A 25,460-nucleotide genomic window follows, 5' to 3' on the forward strand; every position below is an offset into this window, starting at 1 on the left:
CGTGCAGGTGCATGTGGGCGCTAGACAGCTGACATTAAAATACTGTTTCCACTTCTCTTTATCCACTGATAAGCTGTAGGGGACTTTTACAGACATGACAGTGTATCCAACTGCAGCCTTTAGCAAATGCTGTTGAAAGTATAGCTGAGCAAATTAAAGCTTGCTGCATGTGCACATGTACATCTGTGCATACATGTGGGTGTATTCAGCATGCAAATGTCTACATCATAGGAGTTAGTTTGGAGCTTTCTGCTGTGTGTCTTTGAACTATTAACCCCTATGATGAAAACGTGAATAATTCAAAAAGCCTGAGCAGGCTTTCTGCTTATATGATGCTTAAATTATCCACTCTTTTATGTACACAATCATTTGACAGCGCAGACCTAGGACCTTTCCTTCTGTTCCATCTTATTCTTCTACAACAAGCTTTGGCACAACAATAAAAGTCCATGAAAATTTTGAAGTTTATTGAATTTATTTAGGTGAAAAAAGGAGGTGGGAGACAAGGAGAAAGACTCACTTCTTCTTAGCATAGGGGTCAAATCTTAGCAAGCACCGGTCAAATTCTGCATTCATCGCCATCCAGGTGTGACAAGGGGTGACACATTCACACTTTGGTAATTATTATGATGGGAGAAATGTTGGTATGGAGGGTAATGAATTTCTTAAAATGGAGTGGGAGAACCAAGGTTTCCCAGCTGGCCTGGCTAATGGAAGAGGATATTACAGAAGGGCTGCGTGTTAAGGTAGCACTTCTGTCAAGATTTTTCAAAAGGTGGAGTTGTGGCATTGTGCTGAAGAGAAAAGACCCTTTGGCCATGGGAACCAGGAAAGGACCTAACAAACACCCACACATGTCCACACACACACTCACACACAGCAGTAGCAGCATCAATCTCGCCTCTCAAACACAGGCTCATACACAAACTCACACACGGCCACAAGCAATGAGGACTGTACTGCATGAACACACACACTATATATCTCCAGAGGTAAGACAGAAATCCAAAGACCTGACAAGACAAGTCAAAGGGATCCAACGCCTTGAGGCTGCAGAGAGGAGAAGATGAGGAGAGGGAGCAGAGGATGAAGGATGAAGGGAGAAGAAATATTCACGGGGGGATAGAGAGAGTGACACCGGACGAGATGAAATGAGAAGGGGAGGCGGAAACCGGCGAAAAGGAGGTGGTGTGGGAGGAGAGATGTGGAATAACGGAAGAGGAGAGAAAGCGCATGGAGAGGTGGAAGGTATGAGGAATGAACAAGTGTGGGAGGAGTGGGAAAAGGCATGAACACAAAGTGTAAAAGAGGAGAGAAAAGAGTGAAAGCGGAACTGCGTTTGGAGGTACTAAGTGACTCCAAGGGACGGGGCTTGGGAGGAGAATGGGAGATGTGTTCTGTATGCACTCCCGGATGAGAGCGAAAGAGACAAGGAGATAAACTGTCAAGAGAAGCCAGTGAATCCAGAGCGACAGAGAAGGGAGCATGTATGCATTTAGATGTTAGCCTTGCATGTGCGGAAGGCCTGAGCGGGGCTAAAATACCCGGTGAGAGATGTCTGAAAGAGGGACAGAGAGAGAGAGAGAGAGAGAGAGAGGCAAAGAGGAACAAAGTGAGTGAGAGAGATGGTGGCGGTGATTCGTTGATGCTATCTGGGCACAGGGAGATGTGTGTGACACAATCTCAAATTGGAAATCGCTGTTTCAATCTCGCCTCACTCCGTGGCTACCCGCTCCACTGATAACAAGAGCAGCCTAATTCTATTAAAAATATCCCGTGAGTGCAGTGGTGGCTGAGACGAAGACAGCGAGAAAGAGAATGGAGAGGGAGGAGGGAGGAGAAGGACGAGGAGGAGGAGGAGGAGGAGGAGGAGGAGGAGGAGGAGGGTGAGTGACGGTAGGAGACAGAGGCCAAATGGGGGAAGAGAGAAAAGAGAGAGGGCTGACTGACTGGCGAAACAAACCCAAAAGACAACAGTGAGCCTTAAAGCACTTGCACAGGGAGAAAGTTTCGCCTGTCTTCTTCCGTATCTCTTTACCCCATCTGCCCATCATCTCTCTCAACCTCTCCATCTCAGCAAATCAGCCCCCTCCATCTATCTAACTACCCATCTGTCTATTTATCGCTCCATCCATCTGCCAGCTCTTATCACTCCCCACAGGTGACTGTTCTCATTTAGGACAGCTCTCTCTTCTCCGCTCGTTCATTTTTTGACTCTTCAAATCCATTTGCTTGTACTCATTTCCGCGCGCCAAGTTAGCTAACCTCGCCGTCTGACAGCCGGTTGCTTTTTTATCTCGCTCTTCAAACTCATCGGCCAACTGGATTGCACTGAAAAGTACTTTGTTTTCCAGGTTTGACTAAAGATAGAATTAAGTGGCCGGCTAATCACCAATCAGCCTGTGGATCAATCTGAACTCACAAGAGGGCCCGCGAGAGAGAAGGTTCTGGTTTATCTTGTCCTCAGCCAAATAAGATTTTAAAAAGTCTTTTGCCTCCATAACAGTTGGCCGGCTGAGACCAGAGATTGTCAGTGAGACAAAGGATTTGGTGGAGATGAGAAAAAAACTAGACTCTGAGAGTCAGCCAAAGAGCACTATGAGACAGTATCATCTTGCTTCTGCCGGCTAAAAACATCATAATTTTTGCTATTATTTCTTGGGCCATGGAGACAAAGTGAGAAAGAAAAGCGAGAGAGAGAGCCAGAATGTCAGGAGCAGAGCGTGTACATGGGTTCAGCCTATAATAAAAAAGTAAACAGCAATGACTCCGGCAGCGAGGCAATAAAGTGTCAGGCTAATGAATTAATCAGACAGTCATTAGTTTCTATCTGCTGAGGTCCGAGTCGGCCACTTTTTCTCCTTCTCTCTTCCTTTACAGACAGAGAGAACGAGGCACGCAGGGAGTGAATGCTCATTCATCTGTGAAAGAGACTCTGTGTGTGTGTGTGTGTGTGTGTGTGTGTGTGTGTGCGTGCGCACCCGCTGCCTGCGTGCCTTCATGCTGAGCTGCGGATGCCAGCGTGCATGTGTGAGTGCGTGCATGCACCCATTACGCTTTGTAGCTTCTGTTGATGATCGCCTGTCATACCAATAAACTCAATCTGAGGCCCTAAATGTGAAAAGTGGGGGAGAGATGGGATGGTGTTGAAAGCACAAAGGCAAAGTCAAAGAAGATGGGGGGAGGAGGAGGAGGAGGAGGAGGAGGAGGAGGAGGAGGAAAGGGGGAGACACAGACAGAGGGAGGAAAAAGAATTAGGTGGACAGTTGGGAGACAGTCAAAGCTGAGAGATAAGATACTTGGATTAGCGACGAGAGAGCTAGAGAGTGAGAGATGAAGAGGTTGCGATACGAAGAAGGGCAGTTGTGTAATCTTGGGTTTTAAAATGAGTTGGCTACTGCTGTGGTCAGAGGAGGAGCTCTAAATTGAGATTATAAGAGAGGGATTGTGGGAGAGAAATAGGTAGCGATATGGAGACACTAATAATGACAAAGATAAAGGGGTCCGCGAGCCGAGGATCAAGACAATAGCTGTTTATGAATCTGCACGCCGGCTGATACTTAATCCCCCTTCAAATATCACTTCATTTAGCTCAAGCGGAACAAACCGTACACAAGACACAAACTCACAGAAATGCATAAATAAAAACTCGGTGTTTGTCTCAGATAAAAGTCCTTCTCTCTGTAGCTGCCTTTGTGCAAAATCAGTCTCAGAGTTGTAACCTGTAATACTTACCTCGGTAAACGACACACACTACACAGGCTGTGTCAATGATGTATGCAAATTGAATAGAAATGAGGGAAAATAGGCTACAGATCCCAAAATAGCAAAAACAAACAAGACAGAATAATGAATTTAAATTGTTATGGGTCCAACTGCCGCTGAGACGATTATTTAAACAAGAGAGCAGCCACTTAACATTCAGCATTCTAGGGCTGACCAATAATGGCTGTTTCATCCAGACCTCTCACAATCAATCGATAGACTAATAACAAGGGATATGGAGGTGGGTAAAACCAAATTAATGACTATACTTGGGTAATATTAGCAGGCGCGAGATTAGCCACCTTTTAAAACTGATATGTATCAAACTTTTAAATGTGATCTTTAAAGGCTCTGTACATTTCCTTTTACATGTGTTAATCACTCTTTATTGCCAACCACTTGCCTCAAGCAGCCTGCACACTTATTTCCATGTAAATGACTCGGGACAAAATTTACAGTAAAATCCAAAGGATGTAATGTTGATGCATGCTCTCAATAAACTTTCTGTTGCTGCCAATACACGGTTTAGATTATTAACAAGGTTATTGAATGTTACATATGAAATCTTTGAGGATGCTTTCATACCTAACCTAGTCAGTTCAAACAAATATTTGTAGGCTATGTGTGACTTCATTTGCGTTGATGTTAAGGCTGTCAAACACACCCTGCGGGAGGCTAGATAATCTGGCTAAGGTCATTTTCACACCTCCAGTTCATTCAGCCCCGACAAAGGTTAAAAAATATGTCCCTTTGCTCTGGTCAGGCTCATGCTCACACTGACTAACTACAAGGAGTTGTAAGCATGGCATGATGTGGACCGAACTGTAACTTATTCATCAGACAGTTTTGACTGTCATCATGCATCATCACATGGAGCTACATGGGGAAATCAAATTCTGGTTACTGACAGCAAGTTATGCAGCACTTTACTGAACCTGATGTGTATATTTATCATCTCTGAGCTCACCAATAAATAAGTGATTCGAAGCATTATTTGTCAGGACTGCACCTGGACCACAACCATAAATAAGGACAGACAAAAAGATGCATTCTGTACATGAGAATATTTACTGTGTGGTGGCTACATTTCACTCACCTTCTATTAGGAAGCTGCTGAGCAGGACACAAGCTGAACACACATCTGGTTTAACTTATTCCCACTGTCTGACAGATCAGGGAAAATCCCTTCACTGTACAAAATAATCTTGTATAAATCAAGGCTAAACATTTCCTTTCTACAGATAAGGAGATTGTTATATTAACAGTTTACTTTCAGCAGATGGATTTCACAGTAGTTTAGCTTTAAATTTCATTCCACTTAGGCTTGTGTAAAAGCTGTCAATCGAAACCTGGTGCAGACTAAACAACAGGGCCAACACCTTCTAAAAAGGTGGGTTTCAGTCAGACTAAGGTGTTTGTGGTGTGAAAGCAATAAAGCAGACCGACCACAGCATTTTCTGATAGTAGATATGTGACTAAAACATCATTTCAAAGGCTAAACGAACAAGTTTATAGTACAAGATGCTTCATTTTCGTCTTATATTATTATTCATTCCGGCCGATTCATCAATATTTATAACACATGGTCAAGTGTCAGTCTCGACTAATGATGCTCATAATCAGTTATTTCTTAATGCTCTTTCTTGCACCAGAGAAGATTTATATACAAATAAGACGCAGTTTAATCAGATACACTTATGTCAAGGAGTTGACCATTTGAAGCAAAAGGCTATAAAGTTAAATGTGCCGGAAAAAGATCTGCTCTTTACAGGATCTCTGCTGACAGAGCTAATCCCATTAATAAATACCCATTACTATTAAATCTTATTTAAACCAACAATACCAAAAGTATAGCATACTGTGTGGTGGAGGCTGGAATGGTGGAGTTGGGATGAGAGTATCAGTAGAGCAATAGTGAGAAGTGTCAGGTTATAATTGCCGTGCTGCACACCTGGATGAATATGATTGGACGCTGTCAGCCAAACAGCTGATGAATGAGCCAGTGATTGTGAAGCATGTATGAAACAGCTGATGCTAATCAGCTGATAAAAGCACAAGCTCTCACTCAATGCCATGCTTCTCTGAAGTGCTGTCAGTCTATTTAAATTTATGTTTAAAGTTCTTGGTTTGTTTGTAAAAAAAAAAAAAAAAAAAGTCAGTGTGAACTCAAAATGGTCATTAACAAGACTCACAATCTAGACTAACATCTAAAAGGCAAGCTTGAAATGTTGACAATAACGAGAAGCGCTTCTCTGTCTGATCAATGGCCAGACCAGAAAAGGAAGCATGATTGGCATTTGTCATGGATTTGATCTATCTGGTCTTCTCCACACCTGTCCCCTGTCTCAGGCTTGCAAAGCAAAAAAAACCAACCTCATCAATACATCAGATCAATGGCTTCAAAGATTTAGCCTAAGCTCTGCTCCATTGTCAACAGGCTGTCATTCACCCCTGGCTGCCCAAACACATCTTATTCCAACAAGAGACAGCTATTCATTTCCTGGCTTTCAACTGTCTGTGGAAAGTAAAGCACTCCCTGTCGTCCATTCCGAAGGGTTCTGACAAGAGGCGATGGTGTGTTTTGGAGGGGGCGCAGAGATCGGAGCTCGCGATCGAGAGGAAAAGGGGGTTCTGTGGAGAGGCCTGCTTGCAGACGCTTTGCAGCGGCTTCGCTCAGGAAATCATCAAACAGCAGTTGGTTAAGGGTCTCTCTTGTTCCACAGCAGTAAAGGGGCCCTGATGATGTGACACCAGGCTGAGCAAATGAATGTGACTTTTGGCTCTGGTTATAGATAGTCCCATTTTGTTCGACACGGCCCGCCTTTCTTCCACTGGCAGCCAGCTGAATGGAGGCTTGGCATTTGAAAGGAAGCCGAGAGATTTGCTGGCGGATTAATCCTTTCATTAGGGAAAGTGAGAAGTTAATTGCGGCAACAGCTGCATCTCTCATGTTTACACGACTGACGGTTTAAACGCCATCCCTTTTAAACGGAAAAAAGCAATTATCAATAAATGCGGGGCAATCTTGCCATGATGAATTGAGCTCAAATTAGGCTTTCTTCTTCTCCGCACCGCATATTCGGAGGGCACAAACAGCCGTGTTGGCTGGCAGCACGTGGTCTTTTCCAGATTCGAATTGTCACACAACAAAGATAAAACACTTGACTTTCTGCGATGAAGAGTTCCCAGGGAGAATGATCAAAGGTGAGTCGAGTCGTGATTTCTAGCTGGTGAGGAAGAGAGGGGAGATGAGGAGAGAACGCAAAGAGAGGCAGGGAAAGAGGGGGGAAGAGGAGTTGGGTTGTGTTGATACACTGTGGAACAACAACTTAAACAGAAGAAGAGCCTGCCAGAAAACTAGAAGTCGAATTATGCTGGTAATTGAGAAACTGAGACAGCGTGGCGGTCTACATTCTAAAGTTTCACTTAAAAAATGAGACTTAAGAGTGAGAAGAGAAAATTCAAAGAGGGGAGAAAGCTGAGGAAGTGGGGCAGGCATGGAGGTTGAGAGATGAAAGAGAGGACAGAAGGGAAAAAGTTACCGGATGACTGAAAACAAGGGCAGCGGGGAGTCCGACAGCGAGATGGGATGGATGGAGGACAAATAACGCAGGGAGCACAGCAGTAGAGAGAGGAGACAGAGAAACTGAGGCACTGAGGAAGGCAGGGTAACATTCACCGTTAGAGCCGATCAATTTCCCGTCCCCTCAATAATAGATGTGACGAGCACGGTGGGCTGTTATCTGTCAGGCTTGACCGACCGAAATACAATCCCCACTGGGAGCCCACACACAAAACTACATACACACACACACACTTATGCAAGCTCACACAGCCCCCAAAAAATTGTCAGATTTCAACACATACTCGAAGCATAACTTATGAGCTAACCTTGAAGCGCATGGTGGCAAGAGAAACAGAGAAATGGAATTTTAACACAAAATGGAAATCGTTTGTGCTCGCCGAGGCCTTCGATGTCGTCTCCATGGTCACACACTGATGCGCTGATGTCACTGATGCTCTCATTCATCAACTGAACTTTCTGTCCATTACACACACAGAGACATAAAGCAGCTCCAGCAGCCGCTTCTTTTCTCACACCCTTGTGTCTCGTCCTTTTAATCTCTCACCCTCCATCTTTCATGGGACCTAATGCTATGTCACACACACACATGCTCAGTTCCGAGGTCACGCTGCACTAACGCTTTTAACTGAGCGAGAATGTGGTGGTATGAACACACACACACTAGCATCAGGTTACCTAACAGCCAGCAGAAGCGTCAGGCAGACGGTGGAAGGCAGGCATGTGGAAGAAGCCTCAGCGTGACAGAGCACAACAGAAACAGGCTTTCACTCAGCCCATATCTGTCAGGACCCCCTCGTGTCGTTTTACCCAGATGTGTCACACCAGAACACACGCACACTCCCTACACATTTCCTTCATCTCCAGCTGTTCCCCCCTGCCTATGTAGAGGGTGGGAGGTGCACTTCAGGCTTATGATTGTGTGTATGTGTGTGCACCTACAGATCGGAGGAGTATCTGTTCATGCGCATGCTTTTGTGTTTGCTGACATTTGCCATATTGGGTATGTCACAGCATATCTGTGTGGATGCATGCAAAGAGAGGGTGACAAAAGTAGAACATAGGAATATGTTAATGCCTATGGTGCTGGGACAACACAGGAACGAATCAACAATTGTAAACATGTCAGTCTGATATACTGAAAACACATCAAACGCAGTCAAGATGTAGCAGAGCAGAGCTGATACGTGTCGTATATTAAATCCAATATCTGGGGGGCACAAGGCCGGTCATTTCTGACAGAAAAAGTTATTGTTGGGCATTTTAACTGCCCAATCGAGAACAAAAAAATTCAATTGGGAAAGTATTCAGACATAAATGGCCGTAAAATTTATGAGCCAATTTGTGGGAGTCAGCTGAACCAACGTCAGCAGTATAGTCAGCATCACAGCCCGTGATCACAGATGACAAACACAGTGTGGATGCTGCCACAAAGACAAGCATCTCAAGCACAACCACTGGCAACAGGTGAGCAAACACTTCTGTCATTAAGCACACAACAACATGTAATTACTATGTTTGAATACAACTATGATTTATTTACTCATGGATAAGAAGACATATCAGCAGCTATAGGAACAATCTGTCCCTGCTGTGCTGTACTGGAATTTATACTCGCTGCAGGCATTGAAATGTGTCATTGGTGGTTTTAAACAAAGGGGTGCTACAGGAAAGCGGAAAAAAGACCTGCACTACCATACACATCTTCTCATCTTTCAATAAAAATAATATATCTATATACTAGGTATATTCTTGAGCTGTTCTCTGCTGTTGTCCAATTCCTATATAAAATGTTCTTTTCTCTTGTGCTGTACACATAAATACAAAGATCCTTGTTGCTGTATTTTGTTAATACATGTGATTTGTCCAACAATGCACATTTTGTGTGGTCAAAACTAGTTGAACTGTGCCTCCTTGGATTTCACCGGTCAGTTAGGCCAATTTCTGTGACACCTCCTGAAGGTATAGTTTGATCTTTGACCCCCTCAACAATGGGAAAAGTTGCCATGCCAAGTATAAAAAGTAAGAACACAGAGTAACCCATTATATTTTACAGAGAATATCAAGACTGTTGTCCGGGTAGCACAAAAAATATATTTGGTAGTGAAAACTGAAAATGGTCATAATTGACTGGCTAAGCAAGAGAGGACTAACACTACACTACTATGCATATTCACACAATCGTTAGTATGATATCTCACAAAAATGCACATTCATCAGTTTATATTATATCTAAGTAATTAGCACTCCGTGAACGACGTTACATACTGACCGTTAAGTTATGTGGGTTAGGTCTAGGCAATTAAAGTAACATAGATTAGGTTTAGGAATAACTGGATCATGATCTGTCGCCTCGCAGCAAGAGGGGTCCTGGTTCCTGTCCAGGGTGGACTGGATCCTGGCAACTTGTCCGGGGTGCCCCTCTCTCCAGCCTCCCCGCAACCCTCAAGAGGATAAGCGGTTTTGGAAATGAATGAATATACAAATTATGGTGAATCAGTTTTCATAGGAATATGCTCAAAAAGTGCATAAGAACACCTGATAGCTACTTTTTAGCTTTGTACCATTCCCCGACATTTCCTGTCCTCTCTTGGGCCTACACTCAGACTCACTCAGTGTCCACAATAAGGCCAGCAGCAGCCTTAGGTCTTGAAGCCAAAAACACAGCAAGAGGTTTAAACAGCTAAAGCTTTGGACCTCCATTATCTTCTGGCTCATTATTGTCCTCTACAATGCATCATTTTAATATTCTGGCCGAGAGGAGAAAGGCACAAATCAAGGGTGTAGACACCCTTTATATATTCCAAAATGCAATTTGCATTGTATGACCTTTGGAACAAGATTAAATATATTATTGGCATCCAGTGTGTGGGGATACATAGTCAACCACTCTGTCAGTCTGTATTAAGTATTAATTCAGCTGATGGTGGCACTGAGTAATAATAACAATGACATTCAGCTGTTTTGAACTGCAACGTTAGCCTCGGCAGCCCTGCACACCCACACAGGTGTTTTCACTTATTGCGGCTGATCAGATTGGAGTTAGGCGAAGCTCTGCTGGGAGGTCATGAGCCTCCACTTCCTAAAGGTCTGAATGCTATAAGATGTAACAAGTGCATCAAGACTAACAGGGGAGGCAGAGCGATGTCAGTCAAGCCTCTATAAAGCCACACCAAATGGCACATTTATTTTTGAAGAAGCAATAAATCACCTGCAAGGAGAACAACAGGATCAGAAACAGTGGAATCTGTTTTGTTTTTAGACAAAATGTTAACTGCAGCTTATTATATTATATCTGCAAACGGTGCTAATGTATTTCATAGGCATATCCATGGGTGGATCTGCCCATAAGGAGCTGATGGTGAAAGATATATTAGCCAATTATAATTTTGTTTTTTCGTTTTCATTTTTGTTTGTTTGTCTTGCTCTAATCAATCAGCAGACAGTGATTTATCATACCATAATTTTAATTAACAGCTGTGGAGCAGTTTATGTTTTTTAAATTGATTAAGAACTATGACAAAATTAGATTTATTTCTCTGTTGCTATTTTTCATGAATGTAGCTAGACAGCTAGCTGGCTAGCTTGAAAGGATGCCTCAGTTCTTACCAAACTGATGGGCATTTAGTCAGTCAACAGAGACAGATGTCAGTGGGTGCAACACAGAACTATTTGAATCGCTGAGCAAATCTGAGACAGAGGTGGCATATCAGAAATATGGAACCAGACGAAGTAGATGACTACATTCATTCTGTCAAAAACTGATGGTCTAACCAGCCAATTAACTGAAAACACCTGTGTGGGTTTACAGTGGAAAAGTAGGGGCTATAACAACCCAATCACCAGAAAAAAATCTTGGCATTGAAGGTTTCTGCAAACCACAGATAATTAACATTTGCACGGTATTATTGAAACATTATGTTTCAACAACGCTGTAGTTAAGGTGTGTTTAGGTTTATGTGATATTCTGTCAAGTTTAAGTTCATGTGGTTGTGTCCAGGTCCACGTTTTATTCTGAAATTAATTTATTAATTATGTGTTTCACTTGTGTCTTGTTCCACTCACCTGTGTGTAGTTAGTAATCAGCCATTTGTTTTTAAAGCCTAGATTGTTATTGTCGTCTTAGTGTGTTCATGCTCTCCAGCCTTTTCCTTGTGTTTGACTGCGTGGTTTTTATCTCTGCTTGGATTTATGGACTTTGCTTTTTGTGTGATTTCCCTGAATGGATTTTTCTGCCTTCGCTGACCCCTGACCTCCTAGGTAAAGATTTGTATAACTGTTCTTGGTGTTTTGTGTTATTCTCTACAACTGAGTCCCAGTTTTGCACTAAATCTTTAGTCTGCATTAGTCTGCAGCTTGGCAGCTGTCTCACCTTGGTGACACGCTATCAACTATTAACTCCACCTCCAAATGACAGAGTCAGCTCATATATTTTGTCACATAAGAAACGATGTGATATGACTGACATGTATTCATGGTTTGCAGAAATATATAATGCCAACATTTTCTTCTGGCAACCAGACTCGCTATAATGTTTTATTCCTTGCATATAAAAAAATATCATTGACTTCTAGACATAAAACCAAAACTCTATTTATACCATTGAAACCATCACAGTTCAAACTCTGACTCTGTTATTGGCGGATTAACGTGTTTGTGTGTCTATCTGTGCTTGTCTGTCAGTTCTCTCACCCTGAGATAGACTGGCAACCTGCCCGGGATGTTTCCTGCCTTCTGCCCAGAGCATGCTGGGATAGGCTCTGGCAAACTTATGAACCTAGACAGGAATAAGTTGGTATGTTCAATGATTTTTCCAAAGATTGGTAAAATACTTAATGTTATTCGAAAATAGGATCATGCATCTCTAAACAGTACTATAGTCTGTTAGGTTTTGCAGGAATTAAAACAGTGTATTTTAACAATTTCCACACAACATAGAAAATATACTGAAATATACATATTCAAAAAAATCAATTATACATCACCTACTAGAAGCTCTCTTAAATTTCCAACTCCTCTTTCATGTACCATTTCCATTTTTCAGACCAACATTACTCTGGCTTTTATTAATAGTCTTGCAGTATGTATAAAAATAGCTAGAATCAGTGTACAGAAACAATATGCTGGGGGAAAAGTATTATGATAATAAAAAAAAAGTATCAAGGCATTTCTAGGCCAAGAGAGGAAAACTGCTTCCCAAGAATCGAGCATGACTCCCCAGTGAGCAGCTCACTGTGTGTATCAGCCCTCTACGTACAAAAGGAAAAAAACAAAACACAGTCCACTTGAAGAGAGACGAGTGACAAGACTGTAAAGAACAAACAACCTTTCTGCCTAACACCATGTACGACGCAACAAGGAACAGATTCTCCATCCAAAGCATGCTCTGTCAAGCTCTAAACATGATTCCAGCATTGTAGCGCTGTGAAGTCCCTGCCATGTAGGCCAAGCCAAAACAAATGTGATGTCAATGCAATAATAAACGAGCTTTGTGTTTGAGTGCGACCATGATAATTAGTCTCAAGACGGTATGTTAGTAGAGAGAAGGCTCATAAAATATAGAGGCCATTTGGCGTGCACTCAAGAACAAATCTGTATTCTAAGAGCGTGGGCTGTTACACTAATGTTCTACATAGTTTAAATCTGGCAGAGGCACAGTCAGAAAACTTTGTTTGGAGGAAAGATGCTGACGGTTCCAGGCAGCATGAGGGAAAAAATCACTGAGTCAGCTCACGTACGTAGATGTGCGCACCCGCTCTCAGACAGACATAACACACATGCAGACGTGCCACACGCACACACACAAAAAAAATCCTTTTTGTTGACTCGATTGCCCATGTGCCCGCGAGACCGCGTGCATCACCATTCAAGGTTTCTGACAAAATTGGGGTCGCCGCTGAACAGCGCAGCAACTCAAGGTCGGGGAGATGATAATGATGTTTATGAAGTCTAAATCCACAAAATAAGATTCCCTCTGTATCTTCCCAAGTGCCTACCTGCCTGAGCAAGCCTCCATTGTGACCAAGTGTGAAAGGTCTGGTTCGCAATTTCAGCTGGAAGCCGCATCGCATTGTGCGGTGAAGTTGAGGACAGGCTGAGGAAAGCACACATAAACCTCAGAATCAGAGGCCTCACAGCGTTTGTGCCATTTTCAGGCAGGCAGGTACAAGAGACACATTCCCACAGTTTCATGCAGTGAATTATAAGATTATTGTCCCAACCCTCCAGCATCAGTGGGGATGCAGTGACATTTTGACAACACTAATCACCTCATTCTGAACCTGTTCTGTTTGCTTAGGGAAGTGAAGAAATCTCCAGTGGCTGAACCCTGGGAAAACACTGCAGCTAAAGTAAAAGGCGTAGCAAAAAATCTTTGCTGCCCATTGGGTGGTCCAAAGGCTCCTGGTGGGTTCTTTGGTTCAAGATACTCGCTGCTTGCTCAAATTGTTACACGGTGTGCTTTCACAGCTTCAGTTCAAACAACACCCTCCCCTGCCATGACACCCCCTTCCGAGAAACGGCAAATACATCTTGGCCATCTCCCGAGTAACTGGCAAATAAAGGAGGCAAAAGAGACTTTGTATTTCTTTGAAAGTTTAAGGCTGATTTTTTGCTCTCGTCTTTTCATTTCTGTAACATTAATTGTGAATACAAAATGAGACTTCTTGATTAAAGCATCAAAAACACAGCAGTGCAGTTTAAGCATGGATTTTTCAGAAGGGAAATGTGCCAGGCCTAATTGAAGTGTGCTTTAATAGCAATCAAAGGCAAAAAATCAGTGACAATGAGACTCGATTGGTGTTGCTGTAAGCTCACACAGCTGTGCCGCTGCACTCGTACACAGTTGCTGAAATGTACATTTAGCAGATCAATGTAGATAATGTAGATAGAGGAACAGAGATGAACACACATAACCAGTGAGTTAGATATAATGCTTCGGAAAGGCAGCCATGTGCATCAGAGTATGACTGGAGCTGACCACCGTTACCACAAAAGTGCTCTCACATACACAAAGAGTCTCACGCAGACTCTTTAAATACACACACAGGCACAGCCTCAATCCTAAAGTGCTGCTACACACCCAATTACAATTAAATTCTGTGCTCGGTGCTCCTCGGGGCCAGGGTATCGATGATTCATTTTGCGTTTTATCAAAGAAACAGGAGTGCCATTAAAAAGAGATCAGTCAGCCACCAGGCTTGAGGAGTCTGCTTCTAATTGGCCATTCATCAAAAAGCCTTCTCAAGTAGATCGCAGCGCTGAAATATCACGCATGACAACTGAACCGCACTACATTAATTACACTACTGATGAACCTCATGCTCTGTAGCTCACCCTTTGTGATTCTCAAGAGGTTGGAAAACACACAGATGCACACACACCTGGGCACATGTTCATGTGCACACTTGGAGAGAGTCATAAAACTGTCAGAAAAGGTCGCTTGCTCAAATACATTCAGGGATGGAGTGCATCACACCAAACTAAAAATTGTGGTATTCATCAATGTAATTTGACACTGGGATAAGCACGAACAAACATTCACTTTGCCTCTATATTTTTAAACTTCAAAAAACCCTCCCCGAGATGCTGCCATTTCATTTGCTCAATATCATCAGTCAACCTTTAAAAAGATGCTTTCAACCATTTCTCTCCACAGCATGTCCGGCATGTTTTGACGGAGAGTGAGCACTGGTTTAAAAAAAGGTATTGTAGTCACTGTCTCTCGTCTGTCTTTGTTCAACTAAGCAGCCATCAGGACACACACAGATGAAGCATTTTGAGCTCCATTTCTCTCCTCTCACCACGTGCAGGGAATTCTCCCTTTCATCCATTTCCTGATGCACTCTAACTAGACAGTTTTCGGTCATGTCCCAGAATTATGCGTGCTAGCTCTCTAGATTCCCTCTCACACACACACAGACATGAACAGCTGCACATCCGCTGACAATTCATCCATCTCTGAATCTCTCATTTTCTGGTTTGAGCATTTTGGTGCTTTTTTCCCCCCTTCTGAGCTGCTGGATCAGCTGGGGCCGGGTTCATTACTAAGCAGTTGCCCAGAGGCCAAGAAACAAGAGAGGCAACCGCTGTTAGTGCGGTTACTGAGCAACTATGGGGTTAAAACGGGCAGAAAAAGAGCCACATGTAAGCTCGTTTGCATGTGTGTGCGCTCACACACACTTATCTGCAGCGTTTCCTTTAGGCACAGGACTGATGAGGAAGGAATCTTCAAAGTAACGGAGTGAAAACCCAGATGGTGTTTGATGTGTGGATAATGATTTAGGTAAGGCTAAGCAACACTTTCTCCACATCCAAGCTCAATAGAAGCCTGGAACCGTTGTGTAGACTTGAGCATGAAAACCAGAAATTGAGAGCTTTACGAGGCATGGGAAATGTAGCTCTGAAGTCTTGGATGCGCAGATTGTTTCTAAACCAGCCTGTCTGTGTAACTTCTTTTCATACATCAAGCAGCAAGAATCATGCAGTGTAAGAGGTGCACCTTGTGGGAATCAAACTTGTGCCCTTGCAGACTCTTGTGCGTGACAGTCCCTGTACAGGAGCTCTGGGCTACACGCTGCAGCTATCAGTTCATCATTGTCATACAGTAATTCAGTATGTAATATGCCTCTAAGTCCCTAAGAAGCAGAGGAACAGACACACTGTCTACACGGAGCATGCTAAGCCCAGTCAGTGTCCTGTAGGACCGGCTATTTAACACAGGAATAAGCCAATTATCTTCATGGAGTAGGCAAATTTACAATAGGATTTACTCTATTCCTACAGGACTCCTATGTCAGGGGTGGCAGCTTATACTGTAGGTTTCTTTCTGTCACGGCCACACACACACACTCGCATACACACTCGCACTTCTGCAGCTGATGTGATACAAGCAGCCGTGGAGATGCACATTACCACCAGCCCAAGCGAACACCTACACAGTCACTCCTACCTTTCCCTGTATTACTGTCAGCCTTGATAAAGATGAGCCAAAACACAGAAGTGATAAATAACAGGAAAAAATGAGCTACCATCTGTGTAAGCACATTCTTCAATTCAAAAGCAATTGTTCAGAAAAACAGTTAATTTCCTGAGTATGATAAATTTAATTCCAAAACGCTGGTTACAGTCATTGGCACCTTTTGTCGCAAAGCTTATTAAAGTCTTCCTAAATTGTGTTAAACCATGGTGAAATTATTTAAGCAGCTACAGTTACTGCCTTCAATTTCATGTGTGCTTATGAATTAAGAAATAGGGACAAGGAAATGGAAAGCCAGTGAAAGTTGTGAAATTGAAAGCTGCTGTTCCATCATGTTTTGATCTGCACCAAAACGAATCACTTCAATGTGATGTCTGAATACAGAAAATCAAATTTAACTATCATGACTTCAGATCCCATGTGCTAAAGCACTAACTGTAGACCGTCTATTTCAGTGCAGCTGAGTAAGATTTGACCTTCCTTTTAGATGCCGCCTTCATTATCCTTGTATATGTCAGTAATGCAAGCTGGGCTGTGTGACTGATATGCCTCTTCTTTGGCCCAGTCCCAGTGTCCACACTCATGCACACACAGGTGCATTCCCGCAAAGTCCGTGAAGGCTTAGGGCTGTCCCGCTGTCAGATTGTGAGCCCTTCATGGACACGGTATTTTCTCAGACTTTGCCTGAGACAGTAACCCACAATCCATAGTGTTGTGACGTTAAAACAAGGGTTACCATGGGAAGCCCAGAAGCATTAAAAAAAACAGTAAACAAGGAAGACTGGCACAAGGGTGTTCGACCTGGCATATTAAGTGCAATGCCCAATATGCCAGTATAGCAGCAGTTTCATGTAGGAACTATTTTCTTTCTCCCAAGCTGCACCCGACAACCGATCACGGCACAGAAGCAGGTGTGCATCTACTGCTAGCTTACCTAGCACCACTGAGATAACTAATACTACAGCTCAGCCAAGGGGGACACCATTACTGTTCAAGGGTACTTCACTATTTTCCCCAGCTGTGTATCAAAGCAGTGTGAGTAGTATGTCTAAATGAACTGTGGTAAACTTCTCTCCATCTGACCAATGCCTACACGCCTACGTAACCCCCTTGGTGAAACTCCGCCAGATGATACAAATGACACGTTTTGTATCATTTGCAGAGTTTCACTATCTCTCCCAGGCTGTTGCTCAAACTACAGGCTGTTCTTTCATATTTTTGTATTGCCAAACTGTGGACACCATGCTGTTTCCTGCATTATTAAAACAGAGACTGAAAAAAACTCAGATCAAACGGTCAAACTAAGCATCACTGATCAGTTATAAACTAAGATTCTGTTATTGAGCTCCCTCAAATTTGTTTCAAAAACATGTTTTAGGGGCGTCGGTAGCGTAGTGGATAGTGCTGGCGCCCCATGTACAGAGGCATTGCCTTGCTGCAGCAGCTGCGGGTTCGAATCCAGCTCAAGGCCCTTTGCTGCATGTTAGTCCCCACTCTCTCTCTGTCTCACCCTTTCACTCTCTGTCCTGTCATTAAAGACAAAAATAATCTTTAAAAAAACAAACATGTTTTAGCATACCATTTAACTGTTATACAAAATTGTCTGTTGACAGCTGGCCACCACTTTGTCATCCACCACCAGCGGATGCATTTATTGGTCTGGTGCAGCACAGTGCATTCTGGTAGTTGTAGGTTTTCTACCTCTTGAGCAAAAATGCTACAGTCCTTTGTTCTGTTTTCTCTGATCATGTAGCACCAATGTCAAAAGTATTTGTATCTTTCTACTGCACAGACGGCCCAGTTTTATGTGAGGACTCTCTTTGTATCAGTGAAATTCTTCTTTAAAGTTTACATCTCATGCTGTCACGAGCATGAGCCTCTTGTCCATGAGTATATTTGCGCTTCCTTCTGTGCAGTGATACGGTTGACAGGTGTAGTTACTTCCTATTTGGAGCTGCTCGCAACAAGGTCTGTGGATTATCTTGAGTAACTGCGTCATGATTTCTGGAAAGAGACATTGTTGTTGAGTTTTTAAAATGAATGTTTTTGGCACTTTCAGCACCACAAGCTGAGTGCCATCTAGTTCCATCATCCTGGAGAGAAGGCAGATATCTCTACAGCCGATTTCTCACACCAACTCACACCAAAACAATCCAGAACTACAGATAAGAGGAAAAATATGTATTTTTGATTTAGGGGGTGAAGTCTGCAATGGTTCAGGGTTTAGGCCTTAGGGTGAAGACTGAGATTTGGCCTTTGATCTGTTCTTTTTTTTTTACACATTAGTCCTCCCAACACCATGACTTATGATTTAATGTAATGGTATGAGCAGCAAATTTCCTGGGCAGATCTCCACACTAAAATCAAACTAAATTCGACTTTTTCAAAAGAAACTTGGGCTTAACTTAAGTTATGTGGGAAGTATTTGATCTGCTGCCCTACTGTAAAGGAGAATAAGTCTACCACTTTGCATTTGAGTGTTGTCTTGTAGAAGAATGCGTTACGTCCACGGATAGGTTAGAGTTACAGTAATGACTCACAAGCTTTTTTGAAAGACAGTTTTAAGCAGTGTTAGACAACTTACTTGGTAAATGAATTAATTCATCACATACTACTTACTGGAAAATCAATTACATTACATTATTTAAAGGCAAAATAAATTTGTAGCACTGGGGCTGGGCTAAAATAAGCTATCTGAAGGCTTACCAGTGAAGTGTAGGCAATGCCACTGGTGGTTAGCTGGTGGCTAAGAAGATACAACATGTCAGTGAAAGACTTAACATGCATGAGGCACATTTCTCCTCTTATGGTAGAGGCTAACTGTCTCCCGACACTTCCTTCCCTTGAACAAGCTAAGACAGCCCACAGCAGCCTGTCCTCTGACCGCACAGAGAAGAAATTGCTATCAAACTCCCTGAGGGACAGCGAGAGTGTCAAACCCCCAAACTGTCAAACTAATGGAATGCTATGGATTTGTAACTGTATTTGAGTTACTGGATTCAAAACTGCAATTCCATAGACTATTCTTAAAAAAGTAATCACATCACTGTTACGTATAAGTAATGTGTTACATCCCAAAACTGGTTCTGAGGTAATACTTTGCTGCTGATTTCATTCAACTAACCATTTATATGATGTTCTTCCTCCTATACTTAGACATAATATTTTTGCACCTGGCGCATGCAAACATTGAAATCTTTCTAAAAGGGTTTGACAGAAATATGAGGAAATGCTCAGTATCATTATCCAGCACTCGATTCCTGGCTCAAAATCAACTTTTCATCAGAAACAACTGGAGAAAAGATTAATTCTAGCTCACCACTCCAATACTTCAAGCAGTGGCAGCAAGTCTATAACTAACACACACACACACACAACCAGCAGCCATTTAGGCTTTCTCGTTCTGTCAATGTCTGACTCTCTTGCCCTCTCCCTTCGTCATTTCTTCACAGCAGGGTATAAATGTAAATACACAGAAAACACACACACACACCGACACACACATTCAGCCCGGAGCAGCCTCCCGTCTTTCTGTATAATAATGTCTCCGGTGGAGCGAGCTGCTGTACTTTTTCCACTGGAGTCCTCCTCCATCCCAGCCTTCCACCACGAACTGGGAGTTGCCTCCACCAATCTAACATCCCACTCTGAAATTCAGTCCACTCCGGCAGTAATACAGCCCCCCTGCTGACAGTAGAAAGAGAATGCGCCTCCATTCTTTCAATTCTTGTTGAAGGGAGAAAATTGAGGAAAAATCTGAATTTGTGTCTACGTGTGTGCAAGTACAATTTCTAGACAGTTTGAACACAGTGATTATGTATGAGTTTCCTGAGTTGCAGTCAAGCGTGTGTGTGTGTGTGTGTGTGTGTCTTCTCTCAAATAGGTGCTTGCATATATGCACCTCCACCTTCCTGCATTACCACGTGCACGGGAGTAAACAGCGGTGTTGGTCTGAGAACAATCAGACCGTGACAGACTCTGCAGCACCATCCCACAGGCCTCCACAGAGGAAAAACACTGCACCGCTAGACATAGCCATTTCCTCCAAATGACCGCCCTCCTCCTCCTCCTCCCTTTCCTCCCATCACCACCAGGGAGAGAATGGCTCCATGTCTCAGCATAGCACTGCTCAGGCTGGGGTCAGCGTGTCCTGCTCTAACCTCAGTCTGGGGACGCTGGGGACGCAGCACTGCATCATGGGACACTGAGGAACACGGCGCTGCATCGGGGGGGACACTGGGGAAACGTCACGTGATGGGAAAAAGTGTGAAGGATGTTCAAGCTAATTCCAACACTTTCCCTGGGAGATGCATGCTGTGAAACCCTTGGCGAATTCCCCGTCTTAAAAAAAGGCAGCATCAGCAATCATGTGTCTTCACCTCCTCTGATGCACGATCACCATCAAAGGGCACTGAGGGAAGGTATAGTACATCATCCTTCACATCTATGCTGAGTTTAAAGGGAGCATCACGTATGGATGAAAAATTGCTCGCCTTGAGTAGGTAATTGGAGATGATATAGTCGAGATTCAGTTCCGCACAAAGTCACCGCAGAGTCACAGGCTTTTCACTTCCCGCTTCAAAAGACTGACACTAGAGGAAAAGCACTCTGCTGAAGGTTTTATACAGCTCATTCCATTTTCCCCATGTCTGGAAAGCAAGAAGAGGGGCACACAACGTTAGATCCAGGAAGCTCCTTGTTTCATTTCCTGTTTGAAACAATCGGAAAGGGAATTCTGCCATTACATTATCTCTGTGCGCAAGGGCCCTAGGGAATGTTCGTGTCTTGAGCAAGAAGCATTTATTTCCTTGTTCTACACGAGGATCCCTGGGAGGCCATGTTGTCTGATTCATTTCACTGAATTGTCAGCTAATGAATGGTACGCGTCCGTCGACTGCCACACACTCTGTCGGAAGAGAAAAGCCCCCATGGGTGCACATCTTGGGGATTCTCCCATTCTCATTAGGAGGGAATCAAAAGGAAAAAGAAGCTCACTGATCGTTTACCATGTTCCCCGTGTTTGTTTCCCATAGGGGGGTTGCATATGAAGCCATTACTTCTAACCAGAGAAGGGTGATCAGCATGTTTAGGAGCATCTCTGACATCACGTCATTGATGGAGTTTGATTGAGTTTTAAAAGAAAGACAGCCAGCGGAGTCTCTGGAATATAATTAGTAAGTAATCTGTCTCCCTGGCAAAACTTTACAAGGCACTCCAGGCAGGAGAGGCAACAAGGTTATGTAAGATTGGTGGGGGAAGATGGTTCATGAAAATCTTCATTCAAAACCTGAATTCAAATTCCGTTCCCCAGTGCATTCTTAGCTCTCTAGTTGCTTTCTTGAATACACCTTTTTTATATGTCCTTGATGTTTTTTTCAGAGTCTGCAGGTGCATCTTCCCTTCTCTCTCAGTATCCCGAAATCTACCCTGAATCCCTTCCTTAGTGTCCGCCATAATGCACAGTAATGTCCACTAATGGGTTTCGGTCTCCCTCGCTTGTCACAACCACAACACCTGTCTTCTGTTCTTCAGGCAGTTTTGTCACCAGTGTAAGTCACCGACTCCGTGTCTGTCACCATCACCACCCCTACCCTTCCTCTCCATGTTCCTCCCACTCTCCACTCATTTTCTAGTCTTTCTTTTAATCTCTCCTGATGTTCTGCCCCACCCCTACCTCTGTCCACCTTTCATCTACGCCCCCTCTCTCCATCTTACTACCCCTCCTCTCCTCTCCTCCCTTGATGTCTCCTATAACCTCCCCTCTCTCTCTCCTCTCTCTTCTCCCTATCGCTCTTTGGTCCCCATCTGGGCAAATGCAAGAGCTATCTGGTGTAAACAATCGCTAACTGAATGCTGACACACAGATTGCAGCGCTCTCTCTCTTAACCACATTAGAAGAGGAGAGAGTGTGTGTGTCCAATCACTCGTCTCTCTCGTCCTCTTTTCTTCCAAAAAAAAAAAAAGAACCTTGCGATTCCGCGGCTGGTCCACAGAAAATTGCAGGAAAGTGCTCATGTAATCAAAGATGCACATAGTGGAAGATACTCAGACATAAACTTATGCAAAAATACACACACATATCAGTCCAGACACACATAAACAAATATAATCATGCCGTTCACACATACATTGAACTGATTGTACCCATTTACCCTCGCGGGACAGTGATGTATAATACATGATGTTTAATACATGAGCTTTCCACATACATAAACATGCCTCACACTGATCACAGCCATTACAGGCGCTTAAGGCCCATATGTGTGTGTGTACGTGGAAGTCATTCACATTAGTTATTATGTACAAGCTCAACAAGAGGCTATAAGAGCACACAGATTTTCCACTTGAGAATTGACCCAGCTGCAAAGATGACTGTATCAAAAGCTCGCCGTGCTCTCCACATCATGAGGAAATTATATATAGATGTGGCAGACCCACTTTTCTTGCTCTTACAAAAATATAGTACACAGCAGGCTGCAATAATCGATATAACCTGGGACGGTAGGTCGTAAATCTAAGCAAATGTATTTCCCAGAAGGGCAATGGATGCTTTGGGTTTAACACAAACACAAACAGTGTTACTATTTGTGCACAGCGTAAAAAAGAGAGCATTCTGCACAAGCGCATCACCGACACCCCTGGATATGAAGCCAAATACTTATTATCACCGACTTATAGGGTCGCGTAATAAATGGACGCAATTAAGCCGGGTTTTTGGAGCGACTCGGAGCCGATCAACCTCATTAGAGACGCGCTGAACCGCGGAGAAATTGCGCATACGGACGGCGAGCAGGTAAAATATTTTGCCCCGGGGTGTCGGAGCTCGGTATGTGACAGTCTGGCTGTCGCTGCCCCCAGCCGTCCTTCGATAACGGATGCTTGCAGACAGACAGGAGTGCGCACTCTCACCGCCGTCTGTTAGGAATCGGCTCGCACGCGTAAAAATATTGCGCTAGTCCAATTTGCACAAAAAAAGTGTCAGTCCCTTCTCCTCACCTTGTGCTCGGTAGAAAACATATACTACAAATCTGGCAGAGTCGATAAAAGGATCAATAGGGGAATCGATCAGTGTGTACAGCAGTTATTATGGCGTTGAAATCCCCCCACATAAAAGCACATATGAGTGCGCCAGCGGACAGGTCCTCAATCTCTTTGACCAAGGGCTCCCAGTTGGGACTACATGTTCACTGTCGTCCCTATGAAACTGGCCCCGCTATACTATGTCTCATAACTACAGTTCACAGGTGATTTCACGTGAAGCTTTAAGGGAAATACTTTTATTCTGACAAAAAAAAACCTGCAAAAAACGCTTCGGGGTCTCGCAAATACGCACGGAGTCGGTCCGCCGTGAGCAGACACCACATGCATCTATTTCACTGAAACAATTCAAGGAAACCACAAATTGATATTTAAGTATTTTAGGTGCCACGTACCGTTAGTCAATTTAAAATGTGAGCTCTGATGAAGTCAAGCAGTGGTGCCAAAGAGCAGGCAGGCAGAGAGAAACGCAATTCCCAAATACCAAGCGAGGGGAAACTAGGTCTGATCCTCAGTCAGCCTGACCGCCGTGAAAAAAAAATCATACACGCTCACAATGACAGGATTATCTGGTTTCTGGGTTGTGAATTTACCTCTGGACGTCGGACCACGGTGTGATTGTCTCAAGTTTCTTCGTCCGTCGCCCGTTCAGCCCGTCAGCCGGTCACAAAACTGAGTCCAAGAAGGACAAACGCTGTTATCGCGCCTCTCTCACCCCCTCTCTCCCTCTCCTTCTCTCCCTCTCCCTCCCTCGCGCGCTCTTCTATAATAACGTGACTCTTCAAAATCTCTCGGCACGTTTTTGCTACCTCTAATTTCTCGCTTTTGTCTCTTTTTCCCTCTCTTGATCCCTTCATCACGGCTCCCTCTCGGAAGTGATTATTATTGGCATGATGTCCATCATCAGTCATAATCATCACCCCGTCCTAACCCACCACCACCACCATCATCATGTTCATCACCACAGTCATCATCATGATCTTCACCACCATCATCATCATGATCATCACCACCATCATCACGACCATGGCATCCAAAAATCAATACAGCGTACCAATTTACATAATAATCACGTGTTAAGCTACCCTGTGTGGAGCTAGGTATCTCTGTCATTTTCCTATAATATTCCTATAACTCACACTGTGACTGCAGTGTCTTTATTATAGTTCAGCACCACTTTATCATGAGGCACTCTGTATTAAGTGTTTATATGCTGTATTTTATGGCTTAATTAACTGCTAATAAATAATGTACTAATGCCTTATAGATCAGCTATAAGGCATTATTAGGATAGGAAAAACATCACACAGCTTTTTTTTAGGTTATTCAGAAATTGAAAGACTCATGAGTTAATCTATTAATAATAGCTACAAGTTTCAAGTTACAAATTTCTAATAAAATAAGGCTTTATAAGTTGCAACTAATGCTTTAATTAACAGTTAGTTATATACTCATGCTTCATAGCTTCATGAGTTATAAGCATTAATAAGATGAGAAGAACACTAGCGTGTCTCGGGATGCAAAACTCTTGGAGACACCACTGAGGGTTTTTTTAATCAAATATTAATGAATACATGTGGGCGGCACGGTGCTGTAGTGGTTAGCACTGTCGCCTCACAGCAAGAGGGTTTCTGGGTCGGACCCAGGAGGGAGCCCTTCTCTGCGGAGCTTACATGTTCACCCCATGTCAGCATGGGTTTTCTCCTGGTACTCCGGCTTCCTCCCACAGTCCAAAGACATGCAGACTGGGGACTAGGTTAATTGATAGCTCTAAATTGTCCGTAGGTGTGAATGTGAGTGTGAATGGTTGTCTGTCTCTATGTGTCAGCCCTGTGATAGTCTGGCGACCTGTCCAGGGTGTACCCTCTCGCCCAATGTCAGCGGGGATAGGCTCCAGCCCCCCTGCGACCCTCAAGAGAATAAGTGGTTACAGAAATGAATGAATAATGAATAGATGTTTCCTATCTTCTCACTGACTAATAATTAATGTCGTAAGTAAGGGGTGTCCAGACTTTTTTTAAATGGGGGGCAGATTAGATACTGTTGAAATCCCTGGGAGGGCAGCTTTCTCACATGGTTTAAAAAATTACATACAAA

The 25,460-nt window shown here is 43.4% G+C and overlaps 1 protein-coding gene across 1 annotated transcript in view; it reads right to left on the reverse strand.

Moving 5' to 3' along the window:
* The window catches only part of LOC125902183 (cadherin-2), a 170,207-nt gene extending 145,995 nt beyond the window's left edge, over window positions 1-24,212 (reverse strand). Inside the window, exon 1 of the mRNA XM_049598347.1 lies at window positions 23,957-24,212. The gene's annotated coding sequence lies outside the window, so the exon portion shown is untranslated. The remainder of the gene's footprint in view (window positions 1-23,956) is intronic.
* Window positions 24,213-25,460: the final 1,248 nt, after the last annotated feature.

Source organism: Epinephelus fuscoguttatus, linkage group LG15 (genome assembly GCF_011397635.1).
Source record: "Epinephelus fuscoguttatus linkage group LG15, E.fuscoguttatus.final_Chr_v1".
Classification (NCBI taxonomy): domain Eukaryota; kingdom Metazoa; phylum Chordata; class Actinopteri; order Perciformes; family Serranidae; genus Epinephelus; species Epinephelus fuscoguttatus.